This window comes from Chionomys nivalis, chromosome 4, assembly GCF_950005125.1.
Source record: "Chionomys nivalis chromosome 4, mChiNiv1.1, whole genome shotgun sequence".
NCBI lineage: Eukaryota > Metazoa > Chordata > Mammalia > Rodentia > Cricetidae > Chionomys > Chionomys nivalis.
The window spans coordinates 89,379,740-89,388,458 of record NC_080089.1 but is presented as its reverse complement, the minus strand read 5'-3'; positions in this window follow the sequence as shown (position 1 = coordinate 89,388,458).

Sequence of the window (8,719 nt, the reverse complement as noted above, 5' to 3'; positions counted from 1 at the left end):
ATAAAAGAGCGAGTCTTGAGAAAGGTGAACTCACATATGAAAGGACCCCGAGAGTGTGGCACACCAGTTCTTGATAAATGGACCCTGAATTTACATAGCTCAAGGTAATTCATGGTTTGAATTGACTTGCTGTTATGAACTCAGGATATTTAGCATTATTCTATACCTGATTTCCTACTCAGGTCAAAGAAGGGTCCTTACTACTGTCCCCTTCTGCATAAAAGCGTTCATTTCATTTCAGTTTTATAATTCGGTTATAGTTATTTGTGAGTCTTTCTTTTTTTTAAGCCTAAGCAGTTGAAATTTATTTATGGGTAAAGTTAACAGTGCTGAAATCATTAGCACAATCTGTCTACAAGCCTTCTTAGTGCCCTTGTGCATGGTGTTTCCTAGGTTAACTGCTGTTACCAGTGGCTCTGAGACTGTCTCTGCCACAGGGCGATAGGTAAGGCAGGGCTTCATGGGATGCAGCTGTAGAGTAGTGACTCACTTGAGTTTTCTTTCTCCTCCTCATGTCTCCGTGCCTCACATTCACCTGAGGTTTTTACTCGGAAAAACTAACCTTAGTGAATGATTTAAATGTTGTGTCCCTAGAATTCATTCCTTATGAATAACAGGAGATCAAAAATAAAGCATTGAACAGGTAACCACTGAATGGACATGTCCCTGTTTGGTGCTGCATGTGGATACCTAGCGGTATCCTAAGACCCAGGGTCTAGACTCTTTAGTATATAGCTTTCTAGGTTGGTAGAGGCTTTATCATATGGTCTATTCACAAAAGAAGAGAAAGGGCTTAGCCACACACAGAGGTTTGGGCAACTGTACAATGAACTGATAACATTTTTCACTTCTATTTGTATCCTGTATCCTGAAGGAGGGTAAAGGGTCACATAGATTACAAGAAAAGCAGGGAAATGCAGTGTGGAGTCTTCTCAGAAAGGAAAAGAAAGAAGTTTCCTACTGAGCTGTTAAAAAAAAAATTGTACCATCATCTGGGAATTTCCACTAAAACTAAAACAAAAACTCCTCTTAAATAAATGAGCAACCAAGCATTTAAGTATATGTACTTATAACTCTTAGGTCTTTTTACTTAAGAAAACTATTTCCTGAAGTTTGTAATAAAAAAAAATAATTTCAAATGCTAGATATTTAATTCAATGTGTTTGAGGTCCTATTGAAAAATGACATTTTAAAATAATATTGTATAGAAGTACATCAAGATTATCCAGTCATTTATTACAATGAGGTCATATATATTACACAAAGAAGTTATTTCTTATGAAAGAAGAGGAATGCTAGCTTTCTATAATAGATGGCTCAACTAAATTTTAAAGGAAAAAGTAGGAAGTAGCCATGAGCCGAAGGCAATACTGATGTGAAGAGACACAGTGGTGTAACTGAAGAAAACTAATATATATAGCTTAGCAGAAGGAATGGTATTGGCAGAGCTCCCTCAGCTTGCAACAGAGACCGAAACTCATGTTCCCTCTTCTAACAGAACGCAATTGTTACTGAGCAATGGTTGTAAGCCCTAGAAATATATTTCCTTGTTTCCGGGAGTGATTGAAATAGTACCAGTGTCATCTATGAAACAGAAGCAAATCTGTTACTTCCAAGCCAGGAATCTAAAAAGGAGTTGTACCTTCATAGTACATCTTGATAATCATGTTTGAGGAAAATAAGTTATAACTGCTAGTATTATCTAATCTAATGCTGGAGAGGTTGAAAAGGAGCCGTTGTTTCTAAAGTCTTGTAAAGAAAACATTCAATTTTATCATGGGAGGTGGAAGACGGTATGATCTAATTTTAAGGACGAGAGAGACACTATTAAGTACTTGTATATAAAGAATAGTCTATGTGAAGGACCTAGTATTTGTTGGAGTAGAAAAATGAGCATAGACGAGATTATTTTATTGACATTTCAAGACCTAAACGGTGTGAGGCTAAACTGAGATACTGAGATGATACGAGTAAAATTTGAAAAGAGTGGGCAAACATGAATATAATCAGAGCATGTATGAAAATGTCACAATGAAAATTCATCCTGTAAAATTAATATTCACTGATAACGAAAAATAAGTTGTTGGTGGTGACTAAATAAATCAGAAGAGGGAATGGAGACTTGTCACAGGGACGTTCCTACTTTAAACAATTGACCATGCTCAAATTCCAAAAGCATTGCAAAGGAGATTTGGTGAAGAGCCAGACTGACTGAATTTGCATTCTTTTAGGATATCAAAGTGAAGGCAACTTTGTTTTTAAGATGCTCTGGTCACGTTGGTTTTTGCTTTTTTCTTTTTTGGAATGAGGAATCAGCATTTGACTCAGAAATTGTGCCCACCTAAATAGACTACTCCGTACTCTAAAATGTCACAGTGGGGCATGTGTGGGCATTAAAACTTGGGACACACCCATCCTTAAAGACTTTGGCTCCTTTACTTCTAACTGTAAGAGGTAAGATGTGAACAAGGAAGGGTGTGGACAGGAGAAAAGCCTGCTTTTCTGAGACTCAATGAGGAAGGGATTTACCATAATGATAAAAGCTGTAAACTTGAAGGAAACAAAAGAAGTGTGACTGAAGCAAGCTACACCTTGTAACAGTGGAAGAGGCCCACACATAGCTGTGTTGACCACAATGTCTAGTTTATTGTGTTCCGACCTCTCCAGTTGCATAGGGGAAAAGAAGGTACAATCAGGAATCACACTGTGTAATTCTTTGCCGTAACTCAACCCTGTGACTGGATATCACGAGTGTGAAGAAGGTAGAAGCTCACGATCGTACTTTTTACCCTAGGGGCTCTTTCTGTTTTCTCCAGGCATAGCGTTCCTTCTAGTAATTAGGTGTGGTAAGAAAAGTGTGTTGCTTCAACTGGCTGCTGTGGGGAGACGACAGTTACAATTTTATGCCTGCAGAAGCCTATTGTGATTTTATCAGTTTTACTTTGCACATGCCATTTTGTAAATGGAGACTGCTTGTTTGTTCCCTGGCCACCCAGAGCTGAATAATCACACAGAAACTATGTCAATTACAACACTGTTTAGCTAAGGTCTCAGGCATAGTTCAAGATGGCTCTTGCATCTTAAATTAAGCCATTTCTGTTAATTTGTGTATCGCCACAAGGCTGTGGGCTACGGGTAAGTTTCCTGTGGTGTTCTTCACCTTCAGCAGCTGCATGACATCTACTAGACTCTGCCTACTCTATATCTCTGTTTCTATTTCTCACCTGGCTTTACTCTGCTAAGTTGTTGCCCAAAACAGCTTCTTTGTTAACTAATGGTAATAAAACATATTCATAGCTAACAGAGAGGAGCCTCACATCACCATTCCACATTCACTCAAAATGCAAATCAACAAAAGCAAGCAAAATGAATTTAAGGCCTAAGGATGCCTACTTATTTCAAAAAATGGCCAATGACTTCCTGAAATATAATTATCATTAGGTTTAGTGGGAAGTAAGAAATTCTAAGAATGAACAGATGTTTTTATAGATTTCCTGAACATCCTAGTCATGATTTAGTAGCTGCCAATTGCTATAAAAATAAGGTCACAATCTTACTGAAATGGTGAGATGGAATCTGTATTTTAGGTGTTTAGGGAATAAAGGAGAAAAACATGAAATATAGACAATGACTTCAGAAAATATAAATACCATTGTTGCTAACCAAGTTTACTTAAAAGCGATTATAAGCATTTTTAAGACCGTTAACAATAGTTGTATGTCAATGCCTCTCAAAGCAGGAGCACTTCACTATGTCCATAGAACTAAACATTTTAAAGATATTTATTTATTTATTTATTTGTGTGTGTGTTTGTGTGTGTGTGTGTGAGAGAGAGAGAGAGAGAGAGAGAGAGAGAGAGAGATGATAGAGGAGTTACTTTCATTTAATAAAGAAACTGCCTTGGCCCATTTATAGGCCAGCCCTTAGGTGGGTGGAGTAAACAGACAGAATGCTGGGAGAAAGAAACCGAGTAGGGAGTCGCCATGATTGTCTCACTCCAGACAGACGCAGGTTAAGATCTTTCCTGGTAAGCCAGCTCGTGGTACTACACAGAATATTAGAAATGGGTTAGATCAATATGTAAGAGCTAGCCAATAAGAGGCTGGAACTAATGGGCCAGGCAGTGATTGAAAGAATACAGTTTCCGTGTAATTATTTCGGGGCATAAGCTAGCAATGCAGGCGGCCGGGTGCCGGGGACGCAGCCCCGCTACTCCTATTACAAGAGAGAGAGAGAGAGAGAGAGAGAGAGAGAGAGAGAGAGAGAGAGAGAGCAGGTGAATGAGGAAACCAGAGGACTTTGGATCTTATGGAATTAGAGCTACAGGCAATTGTAAGCTATTAAATGTGGGCGTGGGTGCCTGGAATCTGCAAGAGCAGTACAAGCTTCTAATCTCTGAGTCATCTTTCCCAAGCCCAAATTTTTAAATTGGAAATATAAACCTTCCTGAAAACATCATAAATCAAACAAGAATATAGACATCTTGTTAAAGTTCTATGGGCAATTTGGGGTCTTCTTTCTGCAGATTGCAATATTTAGATATCAGATATATTCTTCAGGGTCCTCCAGAAAACCCTGCTCACTAGGATATATGCATTTCTACAGAGAGGATTCATTGTAAGTGATTATCATCCTGTGATTATGGAGATGGAGAAGTTTTATACTTTGCTCACTCTTGTCTGGAGGCCTAAGAGGAACCAATGGGTTAGTCCAATCTAATCTTAAGTGGATTCTTAAACTGGAAGAATCCACTGAGCCAACAGGTCCCAGTTGGAGCCCAAAATCTTGAGAACCTGGTTGACTAGGACGGTGTCTTTTTCCCTCTGTCTGTGTTCTTTTCAGCCCAACATTCACTTGAGCCCCAGTTCAGTAAGGAAGAGCCTTAAATCTTGTGCTGGGTACAATTGCAGCTCTTTACTCAAACAGTTCAGCAAGCTGATATAGGTTGAATTAAGATGCCCTAAATGCTAGCTAATTCTTCAGTCAATGAACTTGGGACTGAACAGCCCAGTTAAGTGACTCCTCAGTTCCTCCAGTGGCCTTAGCTTGAATACACCAGAATTTAACTAGGGAAACCTCTTCATCTTAGAAATTGCAAGCAGAGAAATCCATCCATCATAAGGGCAAACTTTAGGAAGGGGAAGAGCTCCAGATCTATCTGGTATAAAAAACAGTACCGGAGCTCAGAATGAATCAAACCACAGAGAACTCTGTAAGGGAGGCTCAGGTCTGATTTAAGATTGGAAGAGTTTGCATCGAACTAGGATATGCTGGGAATTACCTGCTTTTATGTCTGAAAATAGTAACTACTGAGCAGAAAAGGATGCCTGAGTGTCTAAAGTCACGTTACTACGCTTAGTGTCGCTAGCAAAGATAAGACATGTCCTTTTTTTTTTCTAGACATGTCCTCTTAAGTAAAGGGTCAAATCAATGTTTTTTTTCTACTAGAGAGAAAGCTCATTGAAACCTTGCTACTTACTTGTTAGATGCCACACACCATGCCCCCCTAAATACATTTAAACTGCCCCCCAGAAAACAGACATGGTTTCCAGTCTTCCTTTCAGTCTCCGCTCTGGTGGACTGGAAAAGCATCTGGGAATGTTTTATCCATTAAACCTGGCTTTTCTCCAATTCGATTTGATCTGAATTGGATTGCTGCATCAGCAGAGGGGCTTATCAGGGTGCAGAAAATTTTCTCTTACTGGAGATAGGCCAACTTGATTTGATCAGTTTTAATAGATGTAATGTCTGAAAGCCTGTTAGGCATATCGTATGGAGATGGTCTAAGCGTCTGTCTTTTTCGGGGCTGGATAACATCAGAGCCATGGCAGGTGTTCCCCCTGGACAGCCCTGAGCACTGTTGCCATAATTTCTTCCACCCTGCAATGACCTAAATTTAGTTAGAAAACTAGGTGAGTTTGACAAGGAATCTGTTAAATGTAACCGCCCAAAGCAGTAAATGTGAATATTATCTTGATAACAATGAGAGCACAGATGCTACTGGTTACTGATTGAGCATAATTGGAAACTTTCTTCCTTTGCCACAGTGCTGAGTGGACAGAGAGTCTCAAGAGGCTAATGCTGAGAAGCAGGGCAGGGGTGAAGACGGAAAACAAAATGTGTCTGCATTACTTTAAAATATGTCTAATTTCCAAACACATTTTCAGGTCCTTGGTAGTACACTTTTTCTACAGTAAATTAGCTCTTAATGTGTTTGTTAGGTTTCCGAGGCTGTACTATGAGAAATCTCTTGCTTGAAATATTCAGGTCAAGCAATATAATTCTGTGTTCTTTGGGTTACATTTTATCCTAATTTTAGTGCTTATGTACATTTTATAGAGAGTTGAAGATGTGACCACAGCTGAAGGGATTGAAGCTTGTTTACTATTCTCTGGACAATTCTCTTAAAATGATAATATCTAAACAGAGGATGGTGGCCCATGCCTTTAATCCCAGCATTTGGAAGGCAGAGACAGGTGGATCTCAATGAGTTCAAAGATAGCCTGGTCTACAAAAGCAAATTCCAGATCAGCCAGGAGTGTTCCACAGAGAAACCTTGTCTTGAAAAACTAAAAAAAAAAAAAAAAAAAAAAAAGAGAAAAGAAAGAAAAGATGATAATATCTTACTTCCTGCTTTGCTAGCATAAATGCATCCAGTTATTGTAACAAGTCTTTTTCTGTCCCACCATCCAGCTCCCAAATAATGACTGGAGACTTGTTATTCATTATTAAAGCTCAGCCTTTGTTTAACCTTTTTCCTAACTGGCTCTTTTAATTTAAATTAACCCATTTATATTAATTTACGTTCTATCATGTGGTGTTATCTCGCTTCTACTTTGCACCTCGTGTTTGCTCTCCCTGTCTCTTGGCTTCTCCTGCCCCTCAGTTCCTCCACTTCTTCCTTTCTTGCCCTACTACTGGTCATTCAGCTTTTTATTACATCAATCGCAGTAATACACTTTCATACAGTGTAAAAATATTCCACAAGAAGTTATGGAGAGTAGCATCCAGTTATGTGATCCTAGCACGCAAGTGCCTCTGTTCACTTGAATTTCCACATGCTTGTGTTGACAAAAACCACACAGTTTTTACCTCTAAGGGAATAGAGATAATTTATTCTATAGCCAGAAATGAGTGACCACATCCCTATATACACATTTAGTTTCTCCAAATACCATGTTTTACTCTGGATGTGCTTACAGGAGATTTTAATAGTTACAGAACAAAGAAAGTAAAAAAAAATAAAAACATTCATCAAATACAATGGTAGAAACCACAGGTTTGGGGGTAACAGGGAGTGGGGGAAGGTTCTACTGTGGGTTTCAGATGACAGTCTCAGCTTTTGTATTAGTGAAAGCTAGTGATCTACTAAGAATAGAGTTTAAGATTTTGAGAGTTATAGGATGTTAGGTCAGGTGCAGGGGTGGGTGCTAGATAACTGGAACTCAAAGTAGCTCAAGAGAATTTATCTTATGTTTGCATTTCTTTTTAAAATAATTTACTCTCTTTTGATGTTTAACATGTAACATTTTATTCATTTATTGAAATTGTTGTACATGCAGTATCATGTATTTGGTCATATTAATGTGTTACTCCTCCCACATACTCCTCACTCCCACCCAACTTCATGTCCCTTTTGCTCCTTTCATTGAAAATACATTCTTTTCTCATATATATCTGATATAGTTTCTCCTCTCTCTACTCCTCCCATTTCTCCCCAACTCCCCTTCCATCTCCTTTCACTAGAAAAGGACAGGCTTCTAAGAGATAGCAACACAACATGCCAAAATAAAATATAATTTGTTAATACAAAACAAGCACATTGAAGTTGGACAAGGCAAGCCAATAGAAGGAAAAGAGCCCAAGAGAAGACATAAGAATCAGAGACACAGTCATTCACACATTCAAAAGTCCCATAAAATACTAAGCTGAATATTGTAATATGTGAACAGAGGACCTGGAGCAGACCTGTGTCAGCCCTGTGCTTGCTGCTTCAGTCACCGTGGGTTCAGATGATCCCTGCATAGTTGGTTTAGAGGACCTTGCTTTCCTGGTGACCTCCATCCCCTGGGATCTTACACTCTTCTCGCCTCAACATTTCAATATCTCATAACTTCGATGTTTTGTCTTGTAGTATCTTTAACAGATTCAGCCTTTCTCTCATCTTCCCCCTTTCCTTCTCTTCTTATCTCTCCATTCTCTCCTTTTGAGAGCGTTAGTTTATACTTGTCTAAGAGACATATTCTATAACAAAATATCCATAGACTTCGTATTTTACGATGTGAAAATAATTTTGCCATGAGATAAATGTAGCTAGATGCCTCCCCTCAGCTGTATTAGCTTTTCCTAGGCTCCAGGAACAGGACGTCCAGACAAGGAAAGGCACAATGAAGGCACCTCTAGCAGTGGAGACATCGCATTCTGCCTTGGACCATGGCAGGTTGATGGCGTTGTCAAGTCTTTGCCAACTTATTATCAAACTGGTCAATCTCTCAGAGTTGCTGACTTTATATATTTTTTTATTAAATTTTTTTTTAATTAAAAATTTCCGCCTCCTCCCCGCCTCCCTTTTCCCTCCCCCTCCCCCAACTCCCCATGCCCCCTCCCCCTCCCCCCCTCCCTCTCCAGTCCAAAGAGCAGTCAGGGTTCCCTGCCCTGTGGGCAGTCCAAGGTCCTCCGGCCTCCATCGAGGTCTAGGAAGGTGAGCATCCAAACCGGC